This window comes from Macrobrachium rosenbergii, chromosome 11, assembly GCF_040412425.1.
Source record: "Macrobrachium rosenbergii isolate ZJJX-2024 chromosome 11, ASM4041242v1, whole genome shotgun sequence".
Classification (NCBI taxonomy): Eukaryota; Metazoa; Arthropoda; class Malacostraca; order Decapoda; family Palaemonidae; genus Macrobrachium; species Macrobrachium rosenbergii.
Window position 1 is genome coordinate 11212584 of NC_089751.1, and position 23944 is coordinate 11236527.

General features: G+C 35.8%; 1 long non-coding RNA gene across 1 annotated transcript in view; it reads right to left on the reverse strand.

Moving 5' to 3' along the window:
• Positions 1 to 308: 308 nt before the first annotated feature.
• LOC136843137 (uncharacterized) overlaps positions 309 to 23944 on the reverse strand; it is a 51263-nt gene continuing 27627 nt past the window's right edge. Inside the window, exons 2-3 of the long non-coding RNA XR_010854462.1 lie at positions 791 to 889; positions 309 to 442 (exon numbers count right to left, since the gene is read on the reverse strand). This is a non-coding gene — a long non-coding RNA (uncharacterized lncRNA). The remainder of the gene's footprint in view (positions 443 to 790; positions 890 to 23944) is intronic.

Sequence of the window (23944 nt, forward strand, 5' to 3'; positions counted from 1 at the left end):
ATCCTAATCCATTGATACAAAGAAGTAACATTTTCCGTCACGATAAAGGAGCTGGGAATAACACAAACCATACAACCGCAAGCACAGACATTTATATATAATTTACATATTTCTTTATTCATAACTTTATGACATTAAATATAGACAACCTATTTGATAACTTAAAACGAAATGGTAAATCCTAAATGACTCATAAAAGAATGGATGTCGCGCACACATTCTGCCACTCATGAATCATCTTCGTGGTACCTTCAGCCAACAGAAGAACAGCAAGTAGAGTTATGACTGGCTGTAAATCAGGGGCAATTAGCCTCCATAAGTGTTCCATAAAACTATTCGTTTTTCTGCATCAGAGTTTTTGCTTCTCTTCTTTTATAAGACACCGCCGGTTGCATTAGGGACAGCGGGCAATTCCTTACTTCCTGCAATCATATCTTATTTCCTGTAAGTAAACGCGATTTTCACTTTCGTGCAACTTCTTAAAATAACGGATAACTCTCAGATTGCCTTAGGTGTTTTTTTTATCAAGAATATCACACGAATTCTATCTTAACATAACATCATGAAAAGACCAGCTAAATCATATAACGTTGCAGCACAGAAAGCAGAATATTAGTATTTTGATACAACTAACAACGAGACAACCTGTACACTAACTATTCCTCTAAGCATTTTGTTTCTAAAACAAACTTTCTTTAAATCTATACTAATAACCTACTTAGGGAAGAAAGGACATACAAATTCGTACCAAGGATATGTAGAATAACGACAAAAATACAAGAGCACTTACCATACACAATTGAAAACAACTGTAGGTAGTTATGTGTGTATATTCAGATCCGGGGCTTACTTTCATTTTTCATACTTCTCACCAACGAAAGTAACTTACCTGAAAGGAAAAGTGAAAATTGATAAATGACTCTTCAATATTACAATGTGCGAAGGACATTATCATAATTTTTACAGACATTCGCACTTGTACTCAGAAATATAAAACAGGCAACTATAGATGAAATGCCACCTGCGATAGGCCTGAGTCTTTCGCCATTCTTATACTAAAATATTTATGGCCTTTCCAGTTCTGATCACCATCAACTTTTCTCTTTGAAGCTACCTTCTCTGAAAATAAATTCTCGAGTGATTTTTCTGCTAATCATTTTTAATATCCTGTTACAGACTTTTCACTCGTTTTTGCTCTAAATGTGTAACGTGATCTAGTTAAACATAAAAAAAAAAATTGGTATAAGATGTAGTGTTACTCAAAATTAGTTTGCAAGGATTTTATTTTTTCACATTCTTTCTGTTACTGCCACAACTCATAAATGACTTTTTTGTAATTTTTGACTCTTTATTTTGCTCTCTAAACGCTACACCTGAGAAGACTTCACTGCAAGACTGCATGAGTTCGAGACTGACAAGAACAAGCAGCTGATACCTCTAACCTAATCTTTTGATCTTGAGAAAAACTCTGCCCACCTCAAGTTTCTTGTAATCATCCATAATTTTACACATATGCCATCCTTGCCATCTGTCACTCGCCATCTATGGTACCTTGATCGAACTTAGTGATATTACCTTGTTTAATTTTCTTCTCTGAATTTCTGCGGTGGGTATTTATTTTTCCCCAAACCTTTGCTTCATGACAACTCGTATAATTCAGGCCTACGGTACCAAAATTCTCTCTCCGCTAAAGCTTTTGTTTGACTGTTTACTCTCTGACTATTCTGACGAGAGGAAGGCCATAACGAGAGAGCTTGCAATTTCGACAACTTCTCGATTTTACTGCTCTGAAATCGATGCGAAACCCAAATTTGCAAAGTCAATCAATCCCATATGAAGAAGAAATGTAATGGAACAACCTCCCTCAAAATATCACTTTCTTTGCCTTGGACTTCTGTTTTCAAAAATTACATGAAATTCTGTCATTCCACTGCACAAGTCCATAGAGTACTCAAATCTCTTTTACAGTAGGAAAACCCAACCGGACAAAGGGCATCTTCCTTGGTTTCTCACTAATTATTGGAATGAACTTTCCAGAGCCTTTTTTCACATTTTTCACATCATCCAAAACGCAGGTATCTATCCATCACCTTGAAAGTACGCTATCGTGCAGATTTTTCTAAGAGTGACTTCTGTAATTCCCCCACGTATTGCTTTTGCTTGTACTCTAGCCAAAGTCTTTGAAACTGTCCAGTTCTTACTATTTAAAACACTTGGAACCTTACAGCCGCCTCTTTGATCATCAACATTGATTCTAACAGGCAAGAATAACTGGTTATCTTACATTTTACCTGGTCCTTGACACCTCTCAGACATTTGACAAAACCTGGGATGGCCATGATAGTCAAAATTTAAGCTTGTAACTTCAGTCTTTCTCTCTACAAATTCATTACGAGTTTCACATCTAATCTGTCTATTTTTGAAGTAGCTGAAAGTGCCGTATCTGCACTTTCTTTAGCCTTCCTGAGTCCTTGTGGGATATGCTCGACTTAGCTTTTTTCCTTCTCTTCTTCGCCATCTTACTTCAGATCCAGTTTGTTTTGACAATTCACAAATTATCGCCCCGGCCCCCGCCCTCTTTCCTCCTCTGCCCTCTTTTTGAGGCTTGTTCTCATTCTGCTTGATCATGTCTAGATAGTGCATTAATGGACAGACCAAACTGGGTTTGTGTCGATGCTTGCAAGACCAGTCTGAGAAGGCTATTCATACACCCGGTCATTAAGCTAAAATTAAATGTTTTCTGCCGAATGAACTGCCCACTTACTTAAAATTCTAATACGAGTTCATCTCAGCTTTGCGGTAAGGATGTCATTCTACTGTACCCCAGGTCCAAGCTTTGGATAGAGCTATATACAGATCCCTTTTCAAGCCAGGTTGACAATTCCATAAATACTGTGCAGAAATCATGGACAGTTTTGACCAGTCCAGCATACCAGTGCCTTCAGAATGTGAAATTCTCTTTCTTATTCTATATTTTAACACTTTTAACTTGGCTCTCTAAAAGCCTGTTTTCACTGGAACCGAGAAAATTGATAAAATAACGCCTTCTTTGCAGTTAAATACCCTGGTTCGGGCACCTACACATTTATTGGTTACTTCGTTATAAAAAGAATCGTATTTACATTTCTTAGCAAGTGGCTATGCATTCTTACGGAGTTCAGAAGCAATGGGACAATACACTGAAAACATTTTCTTGCCAGCCCATGAGACCGAGAATTAAAGTTTGAAATCCCATACCACTGAACTCCTTAACCCAATAGACTTAGAAGAAAATCTACACAGATATGTAATCTGATTTCCGACAGGATTGCTATAACCGGGTCGCAATCTCCTATGACCACGACTTACAAAAAACATAAATAATTTACCCTTTGATTAACCGACGTATGGAACTTACTACTAGGTTTCATGAGCACTGCTCTTTTCAAGAGTGGGCAGCTTACGTTTCCATTGTGCAATGGTAAATGTACTGGGCACTCTATAAGTAGTGAGACAAAAGACGAAACCAGGATGTAAGATGGCAGTAAGAGGAAAACTTTCTGAAATAAACGGAATAAAATATATTTGTAAGGGCAAAATGGAAAGGGTGGAGCTTATAGGCACTCGAGAGTAAATGAAGGCAGGCCGAATCCAGAGATGAGTCATATAACAGGCGAGACAAGAAAGGCAGCGAGAGTTTTCGGCAACTCTCCGAGCAGCTGAGAGGCTCGAGGGACTGTTGAACCAGTTTTGCATGATTAAAATGTGAAAAGTATACGTGTATGAATGTATGTGTATGTTCACGTCTGAAAGTGAAAGGGAAATATAACTGAATGGAAAAGGTTGATAAAACTGTCATCAGAGACGAAACAAAATGTTAAATTATAATAAAGGGGGTTGGTCGTTTTGAGAGAATCCAAGATAGATGGTGGGCATAAGATTTGTACATATCAAATTCCTTTAAAGCTACGGTAAAACTTGGGAGAAGTGTTAGGAAACAGTTTATAAGTTGTTTTAATTTTCCGTGGACAAAAACATATATAATTATTATATTTTATTTCCTTTAAACTGAACAGTCCGTTTTCTCCATTAAAAAAATGAATCGTCACGAATAATAATAATAATAATAATAATAATAATAATAATAATAATAATAATAATAATAATAATAATAATAATAAGGGAATTCTAGATAGAGGTCTTCGCAGTGACTAGAACGCCTAATCAACGAGGAAATGTTTTACAGTCTGTTCACAGCCACCGAAAAAGTCTCTCAGATTTCCCTAATATAGTGAGACTACCAATACCCAAATGGGAATGATTAACTAGTAGTGGGGAATACTTTCCTATTCATTTCCTGCAATAAATACCGTGACCTCAGTTTGCAATTATATGAGCTATACAATCGAGTAACGACCATGCAAGATGCTCTTTATGAAACAGTCTCGTTCTCCCAACTATCATCTACGCGTTCTTTGTGACGTAGCATTGAGTACATTGCTCTAGCTCACAATATTCTCATTCTTACTCTTCCCTGGAATTCAACCTTGAATAACTTCGACAGCTTCCGAGAATGAGTTTCGGAATTTGAAGCTATAGCTCAGAAGTTTAAAAGCTCTACATTCTTCACTGCACGCCCTCTTCACGAAAGTAAAAATACCCAAAAACATTTCTGTGATAAAATCTTCAGCCAAGCAAAACCCAGTAAACTTACTACTTTTATATTTGTTTTATGTTTTTTTGCAGTATATCTCTAACTGAGTGCAAGCGAACCTGTTGTAGGAGCTCAACGACCAGCTGTGTCCATTGAATAGCAAGATAATAGTCACATTTATGTTTGACGTGTTAAGTCAAGGATGAGTTCCCGGCGCAGAAACCTTATCAAACACTCCCTGGCTTCATACACCTACCAAGATGTCTCATCAGCAGCATATGCACGCAGTGCCATTCACCTATATCTTGTGCAAACTCTCACACTTCCTAGAAATTAATCTCCCAGTCACAAACCTCTTCCACTATGTCTGTCGAGTACTTTCTTCGTCTTCCTTTCCTCCTTCCTATCAACTCTTCCTCCGTTCTCTTTCCATGAACGAACCACCTCAAAACACTCTGATCCACTTTTAAATCTGATTTTTTCCTCTTCTTACAGGTCACTTTCAGTCAATGTCAAAACATCCTTTTAATTTTTTCTTACCCCATATAATACTATGCTAACAATCCATCTCCACAGCTTATATACTTTTTATTTAACTGATATTCAGTACCTACATTTCACAATCCATATAGGATATTGGCATAAAAATCTTCCGTAAATACTAATTTTTGTTCTGTCATGTCTTGCGCACGCACACCTTGCTACCGTCCTTGATTCTCCTATTCTTTCCCTGTTATTATTATTATTATTATTATTATTATTATTATTATTATTATTATTATTATTATATTGCCCGTGCTATGAAAAGGATGGAAACACAATCTGCAAAGGCTGGAATCTGTTTCTCTAAAAATTTCTCATAATTATACAGATAATAACAAAACATTTGTTCACGACTTATTTTTAACATCTGAATTGGTGACCAGCCAATTAATAAACAAGTTTCATTCGTGACATTTCGAGGAAGGAGAGAGAGAGAGAGAGAGAGAGAGAGAGAGAGAGAGAGAGAGAGAGAGAGAGAGAGAGGGCGTGGGGGTCGGGTAGGGATGCAGAGGAGGGAGAGAGGGGGGTGTGTGGGGGGAGAGAGAGAGAGAGAGGCACTTTCACCCTCAAGGTCTCTTCGTAAGCGGATACAGTCGTCACGTAGGGTGTGACAGATCGATACCCACCCAAAGGAGGGTATTGTCATGGGAGGGGAATGGGATTCGTTGGTTCTGTTGTTGTTATCCCGTTCGCATTGTTATCTTTACAAGACTCGAGAGCAGTTAATTATATTTCTCTCCTTCTGATTACGGGTTCTGTAGAACATATACTTTATACTGATTTATCTTGTCATAAAAAAAAAAATATATATATATATATATATATATATATATATATATATATATATATATATATATATATATATATATATAATATTGTTTTTCTTGCAAAGGAAATTAATTTAGTATTTGAATGGAATATGAAAATCAAATATGTCCGGTTGGTTTCGTTCAAGTGGTAACCATCTCCTGTAACGATACATTTTTCCTGGTATGAATAAATTCAATATCGAAGCGAAGAAAGTGACTGCCTTAAGCGGTTGCAAGCAATGAACTGAACGCCCTTCTTTTCCTGTGCACAAAGAAATGGCGGCACAAGTCCAGCAAGGAACTGGGGTCGCTCATATAAGGAAGAGCTAGAAAAAGAAAGGCACCTGCAATCGTGCTCCGTTTTTTGTCGCCAGTAAGTGAAACTTGACTCTTCAGCTCTTACTTTTATTTTGCAGGTAAGTAAAAAGCCGAGTGTTTTCTCTCAAGGTCAGGTTACCATTTATGGTTTGGAAAGAAAATAACATTTCGTAAGTTTCGCTCTGAAGGGCTATCGATTGACCTACACTGAACTATGACCTCGACGTATTGGAAATTTATGCTTCCGGCGGCTTCAGCGTTACTTGATTTCTTTCTTGTAATTCAGTCTTGATAGGTTAATGTTCAGCTGAAACGTTTCGTTTAGCAGCATTAGCGCCTAACCTTCTTCGAATCTAGAGCATACATATATAATACAACTGATATGTTACTTGTAATGATGTTGCAAAAAAGTATTGGAAAGGAAGGGACTCAACATACAAAAATAAAAATTGAAATAAAACAAAAAAAATAGGGCACAGTGTGTGTATATGGGTTTCGACATGCTGCTCATGAGACTTTGAGGTAAAGCGGCCTTCGCTTTGCTTTTATCTCTTCAGTGCCCTATCATCAGAAAAAACTATTTAATATATATATATATATATATATATATATATATATATATATATTTTTTTTTTTTTTATTCCACTGAGATACGGGAACTCCATACAATTTTCTTCCCCTTCTCAGTAATACTCTGCTATGTAATTACTACATCATGTCCTTTTACGCACTAATTGTGACCCAGAACTATCAGGTGCACCATTCACTTTTTGATTAGCTGAGGCACACTAGGTTTTAAAAGGACACACTTGAATTGTCCCGCCACTTGAGCAGCAAAGTCCGATGCCTCTCGCTGGTGAAGCAAGTGTCACAATCTATAACGGAAATGCTAACTGGGAGAGATGTTTTTGCTAAGGTAAAATGACTGAAGTTACCACCTTAGAAGTGTAGTAAATAAGGCGTAAACGGTTACTGAGTATGTTACTTGATGTGAAACTCTGCAAATTTTTGTGTCAAAGACGATAGGAGATTCTTGACTACGGACAGACTGTCTTGTAGACACTGGTAGAGACGATTGGAAATATGAACTATACAACACATTTTGGAATGTCCGGAAAGAAAGTTGAGGTGAATCAGACTATTGCCATTTCAGAGAAAAAGGAGTGCTAAGTAAGAGAAATGAAACAGATACAAAATTAAGGTTAAGTGCTTATGCTGAATAATTAAGTTTGGATGAAACCTAAAATTATGTTTATAACGTGAACTTGGCATTGTCAAAAATTGTTTAGAAAAAGCCATCCAAACAGAAAAAGGACGTCTGCATCCTTTTTTATTTGGGACCACAGGCTTTCTGGGGGAAATACTGTCTTGAATGAATAAGTACACTACCGAGCTGCTCCGAGGAGCAAGATCCCATACTGGAATTTAATCTAAGAACAAAAATCCACATTTGCTCTATTTTTTGGGAAAGAAAGAAAGTGAAATATTACTCTCACTGAACACTATCCATCTGCATATAGATAAGAGGCAAATCATTTTTCTCCCTAGATACTTGAAGGAAAAAAAACAGGATAAGTTGGACAGGAAATCAGCTGAGCTTGCTAAAACATATTTGATAATGAAGGATGAAGGAGGGAAGAAATCAGTCAGTAGGGAGACAGATGGTGGGATCTTTGAAAATCCTCTCAAGACTTACAAAACGTCAGTGTATAAAAGCTTGATGTGAGTAAAGTTTGAGTGCAGAATCAGAGAGTAAATGCCGTTTAAAGGAATTATTACTACTGCTACTACTACCACTTTTATTTTTATCGTTTTTATTGGTCAAAGATTGCCGATGGAAGGATGAGAGTGAATGAAATGTTGCACAGATGATATCACTGTTTACTACTATGTAAAAAATGAAGACTTGGCATGTACAGAGAATCTTGGTTGATAATTTAAAAATCAAAATTCTTTTTAGAGATAAGGAAAGAAAAACTACTTAATTTATACATTAACAGAACAAATGAAGTTTATAAATAAACGATTAATACATAAAGAGACCAAAACAGACGTGGTATTCGGAGATAAGAAGAGTTACGTTACACCTGGAGTCCGTTGCGCTATCAAGAACGGTTGTGGGTTTTGTAACATGAATAAGAATTAGGATGTAAAAGCTATTTGGTAGAAACCTCGTGTTGAAATCAGCCGGTCCATCCACTTTAGCAGCTTAAACCATAAAGGAGGCTCACGTGCTGTGTCCAAAAGTGGGGTGAATTCATTAGTTTTAGAAGGAAGGAATTTAGGCGTCCAAGGCAATTACCTTGTTGCCAAAGATAAAACTGTAACAAGCACGTAGGAACCTTATAATGTTTCTCTTTATATTAGAATTTTATTAAGAGCTAACTTTCCTCAAACTTAAATTTCTATGCTGGGGAAAGGTCTTTTATAACTTTAACAAACGAAAACTATTTTCAGTTAATTATTTCGGTTTCCTTAAAAACTGAAAACGGGTCGACAGCTTCTTGTGGTATATTCACGAGTGCTTGAAGGAATAAGCAATAGGCTACAGCTAATAACGTAATTTTCCTACTCTTCCGTGAATGTAGCTGATCAGCTAGTAATGTGGCAATTTCTGTATCAGTCACCAGATTAGCAACGGCGAACTGAACAGATCACAACAAAAGACTTCCGAAAGTGGACACAGGAACAGCGAAACGAAACGCCACTAGCAATCAGCCAGAGGGCGTCGATGGCGGAGATGGGGGGAAAAAACCAAGGCGAAATGCCAGAGGTGCTCAAATTGATAATGTCAAATGCATGACAGTTCGCCGTCTCAGCACTTAGTCGGTAGATGTAGGAAGAGCTTCCAGTTTGGAACGGCAAGAGAACTGGTTGCCCTTGGCCACGACGGCGCTCTCCGATATGTGACACCATCCCAAGAAAGGAGCAATGTAAAAGGACACTCCTGCGCGAAAAATTGGAGTCTGGTTTTTCGAGGCTCGCAGGAAAAAATACATCTTGTAAGGATTCGTGTGTTGTTATTTTTTTATATGACTAAAAACGATACGCATTAAACTGCGATGAACTTTGAGTAAAAAGGATATTGATTTTAACGAATAATCAGATCGGTAATTTAGATACGCTTGTTCTGCATTTTTGATTACTGAGATATCTTTGAATGCAATGCAAAGACGTATATATACATTCAACACGATAAAATATCGTTTGGAACATTCATTTATATATATATATATATATATATATATATATATATATATATACATATATGTATACATACATACATACACACACACATACATACATACACATACACATACATATATATATATATATATATATATATATATATATATATATATATATATATATACATATATAATACATTTATATATATAGGGTGGATGCTGTAACTGACAATTACATATGAGAACAGAAATTCAGATCTCATGCAAAATTTTAACTGTGTGCTTGTCCCTCCAAAGTCTCAATTTAAATCCCATTTGAGAGAGGCGAATTTCAGGTCTCTTATATAACCGTCTGTTACAGCACTTACATATATATATATATATATATATATATATATATATATATATATATATATATATATATATATATATATATATATATATATATGTATTATCAGTAAGCTTACAGACGTCCTTTAATATCTAATTCGCTCTACCTCGGAAGTAATATATTTTCATATATGTTACCGAAGGTAGAGCGAATTGGATATTAAAGGAAGTTTGTAGCTTACTGATTGTATATGAATCACGGTGATGTGATAAAAAGTCATATATATGTATATATATGTGTATATATATTTATATTTATATATATATATATATATATATATATATATATATATATATATATATATATATATATATATATATATATATATATATATATATATATATATATATATATATATATATATATATATATATATATATATATATATATATATATATATATATATATATATATATATATATATATATATATATATATATATACATACAAATATATATAGTAATATGAGTACAAGTATACAGCTATAACCCCATTCCCCGGCCACTTGGTAACTTTTACAGAGCAGAGAGCTGCTAAAACACTAATGTTTTACTGCCCAGAATACTGCAGAAATAACAAGGCTGAAGTTCACTGGCCTCAAGAGAAGAGGGTCATCCACCTACTAAGGGTCACATATCCTAGAAAATTGCCAAACCCTCTGAGTCTCTCCTCTGCCATAAGGGACGATTCACGAGCATCTCAAATGACTAGCAGCTCCTGAGGAAGCTGCTTATGGCCATTACAGCAGCCGGTGAAGCTAACGAGGTGTAATATTTGCGTTTCTCCGGCGCAACCGAGTTTTCTGTACTGCGCATAATGCTGTATGAAACTCTCAGCCACGGCCCATGAAACTCTCGGCCGTGGCCCATGAATCTTTCAGCCACGGCCCGGTGTTGTTGGCACCTATAGCGGTGCCAGGCGCAAGAGCATGGCTAACTTTAACCTTAAATAAAATAAAAACTACTGAGGCTAGTTGGCTGCAAATTGGAATGTTTGATGATTGGACGGTGGATAATCAACATACCAATTTGCAGCCCTCTAACCTCAGCTGTTTTTAAGATCTGAGGGCGGACAGAAAAAGTGCGGACGGACGGACAAATAGCCATCTCAATAGTTTTCTTTTACAGAAAACTAAAAACGGATATAGTTAGAAGGGGTCTAGTCAAGTGGGAAGAAAGGAGGCTGAAAGGATGGTTAAAGTGTGCATAAGTCAGACGATTTGGTAGGATTGGAGCTGAGAAAGCGGAAGCCAGATGAGTAGTAAAGGTTTTGCAACAAAGGGCCTTACCATTCGCAAAGTGCAAGAGTTTGTGCAATATAAAGTGGTGGGTTGAGCAGTTTTTGTTGAGGTTCATAAAGAGGGAATGAACCCTTTCTGAATGTGCATACAATGGCTAATGTTGAGGATGTTTTCTCCACTGGATATTCATCCTTCATTCGTCAGCTAAGGGGGATGTGTCAATGACTGATTTTTTGTTTTTTCTCTAGATCCACAAACTCATTTGCATAAGGACAACGATGACGGAAGAGGCTTTAAGTATGTGGAAGTAATTTTCCTAGTATATCGTGTTAGGCGTATATTAACTGAGATAGCAAAATACATGATAGAACGATTGGTAAGGTAAGGACAATTATGTGACGAGTCTGGCATACATGGACCTGAAAAAACCTCAGGGTAGAATGGATACAAAGGCAATGCGAGACTACGGTACAGAAATTAAGTTGCTTAAGATGGACGTAAAGCATGTGTCAAATTACGTAGGTGGGAGAGTGGTTGGTTTGTTTTATGGGTGAGGCTGACACCAAGGATGTGTTGTCTCCGTGACTGTTTCATATCGTTAGGGATAAAGTGATGTCAGAAGCGAGAGAAAAGCCATTTGTTATAGGTACAAATTCCTAGGATAAAAAAAAAGGGTCGTAAACAGTGTGGAATGGTTGATCTTTGCACATGATACAGTACTAATTGGGAATATTAAGGACAAAACAAAGGAGATACAGAGTTCTAAGGTATTTGCAAGAGCAGAAAACTTGGTGTAAAATCTGAGCATAAGTAAGGTCATGAAAGTAAATGGAAACCTGGACGATGGAGCAATGAATATAAATACGAATGGTGGAGAAATGGAATCGGCTGATTTATGTAGTTTTCTTAAGTAAAAGTAGTGGATGATGGCAGAATGAGAGAAGACGTGGTCCCAAAATACATGTTGCAAGAATAGTAGCAGTATGTCAATAAAGAATGGGAAGAGGCTTGGGAAGTCTATGGAAGCCAAAGTTGGAATGCGTATCAGGATTGTTGAGCCAACCCTCCCCTATGGGAGGGAAGTGTGAATGTTGATGCTCATGAGAAAAAAGGTACGTTGAAACTGTTGATATGAATTGCATTAGTGGCATAAGAGGAATAATGGGTTGAGAAATCTAAGGAAGTATAGAAGTGGTAAATCAGTTACCATAAGTGGAGGGAGGGGGTCAGCGTTGTGAGATGGGAGGAAAGAATGGAGGATGATAGGTTGGTAAAAAGTATATTATTCGGAAGCCCTGGGAGGAAGGAGGAAAGGAAGGCTTAGAAAGAGCAAGATAGATGAAGTGGAAGAGACATTTCAGAAGAAGGCTGTAACAACATCCCTTCACTTACGGTAACTGATTTGCCACTTCTATACTTCTTTACTTTTCTCAACTCATTATTCTTCCTATGCCACAAATACAATTCATATTAACAATTTCAACCTTTCTTTTTTATTTGTATCAACATGTACACTTCCCACCCATAAAGGAGGGCCGACTCAACAATCCTGATATGCATGCCAAATTATGCATGCCAAATTTGGCTTTCATAGACTTTAAAAGTCTTCAAAGAGATTCTTGCGTCATGTATTTATGGTTGAGTATATATATATATATATACATATATACACAACCAGGAAATACGAGGGTAAATGACGCGGTACTGCTGGAGGTTTTTTGCATTACTGATGAGCCTTTTCAGTAAGAGTATGAAGCTGTTAACGTTGTGAAACTTTGCTGCCCAGGGACTCATCCATCATTTAATAGTTAAAGGATAAATGTGACGGTGACCACTGTCTTATTTACCCGGGGCTGTCCGCCTTCAAAAAAAAAAAAAAAAAAAAAACCATGTATAGAAGGGTGACCTAGGGCGTCATTGAACGCCGTTGGTTCTCATGTTCGGCAGTTCGATCATGTGAGGTGACGAACCACTTATCAATTATAATTTCCCTTCGGTATTATTTCCGAGGTAGAGCGAATTGGATATGAAACGATATTTGTAGCTTAATGTTTGTATATATATATATATATATATATATATATATATATATATATATATATATATATATATATATATATATACACACACAAATAGTGTGTGTATGATTACACAAGTGCACGCGCTAGACATTCAAGTTCTATGGCGGTAACAAAAAGAGACAAACGCTGAGGCGATTTGCTAAACTTGTGGTCTTACATCATCATCTTAAGTCCTACTCCGGAAGATGAGCGCTGACGCAAGAGAGTTGATGCAGATCTGGGATGCTTATGCACAAGTTAGACGCAAGATAGAAAGTTGAGTTTGACTGGTTCTTGGAAATACAGTTTTACGTGGTGATTTTATATATATATATATATATATATATATATATATATATATATATATATATATATATATATATATAAAACCTTCACCATCAAGCAGTTTCCATTAGCAATTGGTGGTGGAGTGGGGAGGGCATGTTGCTTCCCAGATAAAAAACGCAAAGGCTCCTCGTTCTTTGACAGTTTAACAGCTGAACCAAAAATAGACCCTGTGCGCAGTGTTACTTCCACAACATTAACCCCTTTACATTCCATCGCAGAAGCCTCATCATCAACCTTATGAATGACAGCTACACCTAAAATTATTAAGAATGAAGCATTAAGCATACGAGAGATTTCTCTCGAATTAATAGATTGTGACGCACTAACAGGTTCTGTCGTGTTAAAAATTTTGTAGATGTTGCACAATATTTGCACGAACTATCTCATGGGTGGGAGACAGTGCGAAGAGCTATTCGGTCTTTTTCCTGAACGGTCGAAGGACGAAGCTATATAATACGATTATAATTGTCCTCTCTCTCTCTCTCTCTCTCTCTCTCTCTCTCTCTCTCATTTGTACTACTAATCATATCTGTTTTAGGTTTAACGCACACTGCAAGGTTGACAGGACTGTTCAGCAAATATGAGGAAAAAATGCAAACACGTCCGCCTTTCTTGTCCTTCTTTAATTAAATGTTTCACGCAAAGAGAACACTGCAAAAGAACTTAGAATTCTGAACAGTAAATATCCTAAAAATCACGTTTCGCGCAATGAACGAGTTAAAAAGATTATATGCCTCACATTCTCCTCAGGACGTCCATGGAAAACTTAGAATCTAGAGAAATACTAAATCTCATGCTAAAACGTGCAGCCGTCCTCTAAACAAGGAGGTAGTTGTTGCCTGAAGACGCCTAGTTATTAACACATGTGCATAAATATTTGATCAGCACTTCGTGATTAAAGTTCAGTTCCAGTTAATATGTGAAAGAAACCTTGAATTGAATAAGCACACAGATTTCTCCAAATGAATAATTTACTTTATTAAAACGCAGGTCCTCCCTTCCAGGAATCTAATTTATAACTCAGCTCCTTTTAACGGGCTTTTCTTCCACTCACCACGTATTTAGGCTCTGCTTTTCATTTTTCTTTAGGGTTTCACTAAATAGGTATGCCCGTCCCGTCGGCCTTCATATTTGAAAATATCACGTCACTCCATCATTAAATTACATGACTCTGAGAAAATACTTTAACAGAATACTGCCAGTGGCATAGATTTGAAAATTGCACCTATTAACAATGAGAATGCGTTTGAAAATAAACGGCTTGACTCTTATGAACTACAGATTTTTCTTTTTCTCTATGTCTAATTTATTTCCTTCCCCATGTCTTAATACATCAGACTTCGACCTTAAGAACGCCTTATAACATATTTCGTGGATTTCATCGACACAAACTTCCAGCCATCGAATGCAGCAATCAGGATCGTCTCCCCCTTCCTCTCCTTCTGCAGACACTCTCCTCTCATCCTACAGACTCTCTCTAAGTCTCTTCGAATGTCCCCAGTTGCGCCAGAGACAGAAACCACTGGTCACAGCTGCTTAAGCATTCGTGAGAAGCATGCGGTTTTTCGGACGCAAACGCACTTAGTGTTGCGGCCACAGAACTTTCCCTGCCTATTGCTTAACCTGCTCGAGTTTTAGCCCTGCTAATGAGACGCAAGAAACTGGAAGAGTTTTGTCCTCACGGTCTATTTCTGGTAGCATGTGACGCAAACCGAAAACTCAGATGGTCACAAGCTATGTGCAGCTTTACCTGTCTACCTTGGTAAAAGTATATGTACTGCCACATGTCATCGCATGTGTTCATAGACCCTTTATTCCTATTCAAGTTTTTGAGTTTGTGATGAACGTCAAACACTGGTAACCAAAGGTAATTTTTGAAAATCTGAGAAAATATTAGTTCCATATACATATATATATTATATATATGTATGTATATGTATATATAGACTATATATATATATATATATATATATATATATATATATATATATGTTTATTATGTATGTATGCATGTATGAATCTTTATGTATATATATGTATATATCTATATAAATGCATATATAAAAATCTGTGTTTATCATGTATGTATGCATGTAATTATAGTTAGCTAAATCTATGGCAAGCTCTGGCATACCGCCCAGCAGTCCACCCAACTAGGAACGGATGCCAGCGCGTGCAGGAGTCAAGTACTGGGCGTGAGGCAGGCTTTCGCTTCTAAGTACTTGTTGAGAAGCCTGAAAGCTGTAGCCACCCCAGCCGTATGTACTTATATAATATATATATATATATATATATATATATATATATATATATATATATATATATATATATATATATATATATATATATATATATATATATATATATATATATATATATATATATATATATATATATATATATATATATATATATAAAACATGTATGTATGTAGGTATCTGATATAGAAGCACCACAAGTTTACGATCAGAGGTTTTCCCAAAACCACCGGAGACAACAACTAAAAAGCACATGTGAAAAACTTTCAAACGTGACGTCTAAATCCTTCCGCACATATTTATTATAATTACCAAATACGATAAATTTTATTTCCTTCTCATTTCATGATTTCGCTTCGTCCTCTACTGCTCGTTTTCACCAGACTTCTTATGTGCCTGTTCATACATTCTGTCGCTTTTTATTAGCTTGTTACTTCATGTGCTGTCGTTGATAGCTAGATAACGGAGCTTCAAAATGTCAGTACTTTCAGAGGATTAGTTAGACAAAAAGGTTCGATAATTATTTGTAAGTATGGAAATGAAATAATCTGTTATGTAAACAGAGAGAGAGAGAGAGAGAGAGAGAGAGAGAGAGAGAGAGAGAGAGAGAAAGATCGTGTGATTACATATCTAAATATTAACCGCAATCACATGAGAATAAGACAACGCCGAAACTAATAAAAAAGAAATTTTTGATAAAAAATTGTTAATATGTCCTTTGGTAATTCTTGACATCATACTTAACAAGCTAATCCACTTTTAAGCTTTGATTTCATGTCATTCTACAACTGTACTGCATTGGAAAGCACACTAACGAACTTTGTCTTTCACGTCCATTGCTGTAAAACTGAAACACGTCTTTCTTGGCGGTGTTGCTGATGAACTGGAAGGAAGTTTAAGAGAAGCTGCCATGCTGCTTGAAAGCACTGTGCACCATTGACCTAGTTTTTATCACTTACGCTGATGTTCATCCATTTACTTATTCATTTATTGCTCGTTGCTTTACCTACTTTCATTTTTCGTTTTTTATTGCCATATTTGCTTAGTTGTCGCTTTTTCCACATATGTCTTTCAATGCGAATTCCAAGCGAATAATAATAATAATAATAATAATAATAATAATAATAATAATAATAATAATAATAATAATAATAATAATAATAATAATATTTTGAGAACGTATGGATGAATTTTGGTGAAATTTAATATGAAAAATAATTAGATGTCTCTTTACAGACGATAAAGTTTTGGTGGATATTGTATAACATTTACCACAGTTCTTATGGATGTTTGATTTTATGAAATTTAGGCTGCTAAGCCAAGCACTGGGAAACTATCAACCATCCCGCGCTTAAGACGTGAAAAGAGGGAGTTGGAGTGAACGACCCAAATTCTTCCTCAAAATCAGAGGGAAGTCTCTCAATGAAAGTTTTCACCAAGATCCATCTAGATCCTATCATTAGCTTTCAATTCTAAAGACAGACAGACAAACAGACAGACAGCCTAGCAAACTAAAGTCAAAGCATTACCTTCTGCCCAGGTAACGATTTAGAAACATTAAACACTTCAGGTTTTGGTGGCTAGAAGAAAAAAAGGAGGAGTGTCTTTAGTTTTGTATTATTAGTTCGAGGAACCGCAGTCCATGCACCGGATGGTGCTGTACAACAGCAACGGCTGAATCTCTTTACTTTCGCTTTCTTGTTTCCTCTTCATTCAAAAAAAAAAAAAAAAAAAAAAAAACTAGCACTTTCAATTCATCTCTTGCTGAGAGTTTTCGCTCCCTCTCTTTCCCTTCCCAACATACATCTCTCTGGTATGCGGTTGTCTAACTTCAGCTTCGGAAAATACAAATATGAGATAAATGAGCAAGAAAAAGAAATAACTAACAGCAGGAAAAAACAGAGTAACTCCAATTTCTCTCTCTCTCTCTCTCTCTCTCCAAAACTGCAAAATGGAATGTCCAAGAGTCACTGGGACGTAAAATGCTGTTCAGCTGGAGTCATGGGACCATAAACTTTCAGCCTTGACATACAGACAAGAATGTGAAGCACACATACACACATACATACGTCACACATACACACGCAAAGCTTATCAGAGAATGGTTGGGCTTTTTATCTGTGGAGTATGATTACCAATGTTAAGAACGACTGAATCCCAATAACACATTTCTAAAACTGAAAGAATAGGAATATCTTATCAATCACCCTGCTGTTAGGTTTCCGGCGGAGGTACGTCACCATATATAAAAGGAGCAGTTATTACAAAACAACAAAAGTTTTTATTAACAACAATTTTTATCCATACGAATTTTGGACATTTTGCAGTCACACCAAAGAGACGACCAACTGTTTTGTGAATCTTAGAATAAAATCTTGCACTCATAAAAAAAATGCAGAATAAATGATTAAACATCCCACCCATGCGTACGAACTCTATGAACAAGTTGATAAGAATGGCAGGTATAGAACCTTCACAGTCTGTTTTTTTTTTTCTTTCTTTTTTAAGTTTTTTCCCCCAATGACCATGACAATGCAAGATTTAACTAAACCTCACTGAATGTATTACATTACTGTACTTTCCATTTGGAGATAAAACAACTTTGGTCAAATTTGTTGTCTTGACCCAAATGACAGTTCGATGATCAGCTCTGGGGAACGAACATAATCACGCCGCCTTTGCCGTTTTATTTTATTTACTCATTTTTTGCATTAGTGTCAATGTAAACGAACACTTCTCATAAACATGCATAAAGTACCATTTTTATTCTATTGTACTTTGTTGCTATTATATGTTTTAAGTTTAAACTGCTAGTTTTTTGTAAAGATATTCCATACGTTTTAAGGTTTTAGGCCTTTTTTGGGTAGACATTTAAAATTTTTTCTTTCCCTAATAAGCGCTCAAAGAAGAGAGGCCTATAGGCGGACTGTTGAGCATGTTTAACCATTTACATTTTTCATTTTCCTATGTGGAATATAAATGAATGGTACATCTTCGTGTATAAGAAGATTACCAGTATTATGCATAAACTGCAGGTAAGCACACATTCAAGCATGATGGTGGCGTGAAAGTCTCTAAACGCGTGCACTGAAAGTACATTTGGAAATCGTACTGCAAACACACAGATACACACACACACGACATAATCTATATATATATATATATATATATATATATATATATATATATATATATATATATATATATATATATATGTGTGTGTGTGTGTGTGTGTGTGTGTATGTGTGTGTACAATCTACTGGTCACTTTTTACCAATAAATATGGAATTGTAATAGCCACAATGCCCTCTTAACTTTTCGAATTATTCGCGCTTTTTTGGATACGCTTGTCACTACAAAGCCTTAAGATCCAAGTGCAAGAAACTTCTCGTGGTCAGGTCGGCAACGTGACCTCGTTGTGATTATGGTGACACGGGTTCGTTTCCCGCTACCGGACATCACAACCACTTCAATTTCTTGCACTTAGATCTTAAGGTTTTGTAGTGACAAGCGTATCCAAAAAGCGCGAAGAATTCGAAAAGTTAAGAGGCTATTGTGGTTATTACAATTACACATATCTATATATGTATATATATATAGATATGTGTGCATATATATAATATATATATATATATATATATATATATATATATATATATATATATATATATATATATATATATATATATATATATATATATATATATATATATATACATAGGGTATGTAAAAGCTGCGGAGATTTCATCCAGAAAAAAAAAATTATAATTCTGAACCACCATCATGGAAAGAGAAACGACTACCTGGAGCGCAAGGCCTTTGTCGCATTTTCTCGAATCTTTTCAAGCACGCAGAAAAACATATGAGTCAAATACCATTCAAAGAGGAAGCATCATAATCAGCGCAGATCAGGACAGCATTTAATTAAAGAATAAGAAACCCGAAGCACTTGCGAGACAGTCGCAAACAGAGACACATGACTGAGGGTGTGTGTGCATGCGTACATGGAGACGCCAGTGTATAGTATGTGTATAATTCAAGTGGGCGTCAGCTGCTAACGGTATGGAGCGGCTCATCCTTAAGAAAATATCAGGATCACTCGACCAGAGGAGTTTTTCTTCCTCTTCTTTTATTCTGTCTTCGTTTGCGCAGTCAAGTCTTCCACAGTACTAAGGGAAGAGAGGCTCGAGCCACGGCCCAGAGATCTACAGTAAATGGCAAATCAGATATTGCAGATATGCATATGCTTCTCCCTCTCTCTCTCTCTCTCTCTCTCTCTCTCTCTCTCTCTCTCTCTCTCTCTCTTACTCTCTCTTACGAATTTAAGAGATCTATGAAACATTAATAAGCAACATTGGCCAAATTATCTTTTTAACTTGCATTACCTACCTAAGGACACAGATGCTCACAAACTAAAATATCAGAAAGTACTGTAGACATCGGTAAGAAAAAAATTGTCTGCTATTAATATTTCATAATAATAATCAATATAAGCGTATTTTGCTCAAATGAAGTTTGCACAAACGAAATATATAAGAAGAAACAGATGGTCCACAACAGACGTTACAAACAATCTCCCAACACTTGAAAGTTCACACAAGAGCGATGCAAGAGGAATGGAGAGGGGGGGGAGGTAGGAACAGAGGAAATGGGGGATAGAGAATGGGAATTAAGAAATGGGGGTTAGTGGAGGGGGTCGTTGAGAAAGGGTGGGGGTGTGGGGGGGAGAAGTTACCTAGCCTCCAAGTTGGCAAGAGAGTTGAGCGGTTCACCTTGGTTCTCCACCCGAGACCTAGAGGTGCCAGGTAGCCAATTCTGCATTCTGTTATCCAGCCGCGTTTCAGCATTTCGTTTCGGATAAGTGTGTTCGCTTGAACGCAAAGTATATATGATAAATATAGTCGAAAATGGGTCACCTTCAGCCAGTGGAATTCATAAAAGACCAAAATAAAGGAGTGACGTCTGCATTGGTACCACCACTCCGCTAACTGTCTCTACACCCCTTGCACCGACCAGACACACCTGTTCACCTCCCCTGTCCCCGCCCACAAGCTTGGTCCGCTACCTGCACCTAAACGAACCCCCTTCCCCCAGACTTCTTGAACCCTCCGCACGCCCACGTTTACCCCCACATGCCCAAAAGTTGATGCTGATAACAATAAACATATCATTTAGCATTATTAGGGACATGACCATATAAATATTATAAATATATATGTAAACACACACACACACACACACACACATATATATATATATATATATATATATATATATATATATATATATATATATATAAATATAAATATACATAATATATATATATATATATATATATATACATATATATATATATATATATATATATATATATATATATATATATATTATATATCTACACAGTGTATATAAACCTAAGTGTACGAGTATACATAATAACTGCATGATTAGGAGGACAGCAATGTAAAAATATATGTCCATTGCTTTAATGTAAACAAAATGTACACATCAAAAGTGCTCTGTCAGCTGAACATCGTAAGGTATCTCATGTAATATTTAGAATCCTAAATTGTTAAAAAATGACAAGATTTGGAATTCTTTGACAAAGAAATAAATATTTGATAACACCCCAGGTGAATTCCTCAGAAAAAAATTAACGCTTGTAAAATAGCGCTGAACATTTAGGCACATGTCCTAAAGCTCTTTTAACCTATATATCAAAGAGTGTTTTTCAGTCCTCAAGAAATATAATACATATATTTCCTATTATCAGAGTCTGTGTGTGTGTGTTTGTGTGTGTGTTTCAGTCGTTCAATTTGATCCCTTTAAACCAACATCATGGCCTTGGAAGCCTCTCTCCGTCGATCTTCGAAGACGTTTAAAGCTGTCAAAACAACACAGCAGTGTCCCTCAGTGCAGCATCTAAATGAGTGAGCATAGCTAAGTTACGATCCTTGCAAGTGTGGCGCATAGTGAATAATAAAGATATCTATCCGAATTTAAAAAAGAAAACGTTATAAAAATAGCAGACTGCAATGGAGGTTTCATATCAGCGTGGATTTTGTCCCAGAGTTGGTGTAATATCAGCATTTTTTGAACGACCTGACCGTATGCAATAGCTATATTAAAATTTGGATTTCCTAGCGGGAAATTTATATACCTTCAGTAAGGGACACGATGCCAATTTAAACAGCTTACTTAGAGACAATTAATTCTCCCAAATTTGAACTTTTCCGCTCCACGTAAGAGAAAACCGTCTTTCGGATCATATCACTTGCTTCAAACACTTAAATATATTTAAGTTACACAAGCTCTCACTGAGGCAGCCAGCGAATGGGCACCTGCAAAGTGTTTCTAGGGTGGAGTCACACTACATGCTTGTCTTCTTATGAGTAATAACTGATATGCAATACAAACACGCGCATAACTCATCTGGGTGCATGTGGCATTAACTGATGTAATTTTTTTTTTTTTTTGCTTTAGGCGCCATTAATTAAGAAAATTACTTATTGCGATATATATATATATATATATATATATATATATATATATATATATACTGTATATATATATATATATATATATATATATATATATATATATATATATATATATATATATATATATACACCGTATATATATATATATAAAGAAAATATAAATATATAATATATATTTAAATATTTATATATATAGTATATTATATAATTTATATATTAATATATATATATTATATATATATTTATAAATATATATATGAAGGTGTATCATATAACAGAAATGTTGTGCGTTCAAGTTTTAGATGCCATGTAACTATAAACTAACCACCTTTGTTGATATGCAATGAATAGGGCGAACGCAGAATTAATATTAACACAAATTTTATCAACACGAAAACTCATCGCACCTTCGTCGATAATCAAAAGAATAACTCCTGTAGAGCAGCATTTTTCTTATGACGTCCCTACTAGCTTACTTCCTAATAATCACGGTCTGGTTCTTAATGGTAGGGCCTTTTTTTTTTTTTTTTTTTTTTTAAAGCGACAATTGGACCGGGTCTCGGTAGAATGAGAGTGTATACGCCGCTGATGATCACCCAATTATCAGAATTACTTCCGCAAACGATTCTGAAACCTAGAGTATCTCACTCGAAGGGCGATTCTCCCGCCGGATGAATTCGTGCGGTGGTGATTTCGTTTGCTACAATGGCTATGTGGGATGTGATGTGTTATTATAGCAGTGTGATGTAACGCCATTAGATTCTCCTTTTTTTTCGGAAATGTCTCCAAGATGTCATCCACTGGTTCAAAACATTCTATGTCATAAACTGCAATTTATTTTTCGTCAGTGATGATTCTTCCATTTTTCCGCGTGTCTTCTTTAATGGAAAATCATTCAGCGTAAAGCAATGACATTGTTCCAGGCCTCTTTTGTTTCTTAACCGACACAAAGAAAGATATATAACTTTACGCAAGTAATTTAGATTTTGATGACCTCTGGATATACATTCAGGTGACCTATCATCAAAATAACGTGTCACTTAATATGTAAACACACAATGCACATTTATATATGCACACATGCACATCCTCATCTCATCTGCATATGAACTTCCTTGATTTTCCTCAAAGTATCATACCCGACTCTATCCTGCCATCTGACTCCTAATGCCCTCTTACTTCTTCATTCAAATTGATAAGACCTTTTAGATATAGCTTCAATGTTATATCACGATTCAAATCCATATAGCTGATGGTATTAAACTAAGCTATTATAATATAATCTATTTTATTTCCAAAACTTATCCAGCCAGACAGTGATTTTATTTGCCTTTATATATAATATATATATATATATATATATATATATATATATATATATATATATATATATATATATATATATATATATATACACACACACACACACACACACACACACACACACACACACACACACACATATATATATATATATATATATATATATATATATATATATATATATATATATATATGCAACTGAGCAGTCAAAAATGACGACAAAATTGAACTAGTTCTTGCAGTCGTCTCAAACTTATAATATATCGCATACATGTACATACTGTACATGAGATCCAGGTAAAATTAAGAATTAAGGTTAGTCGCAACCCCATG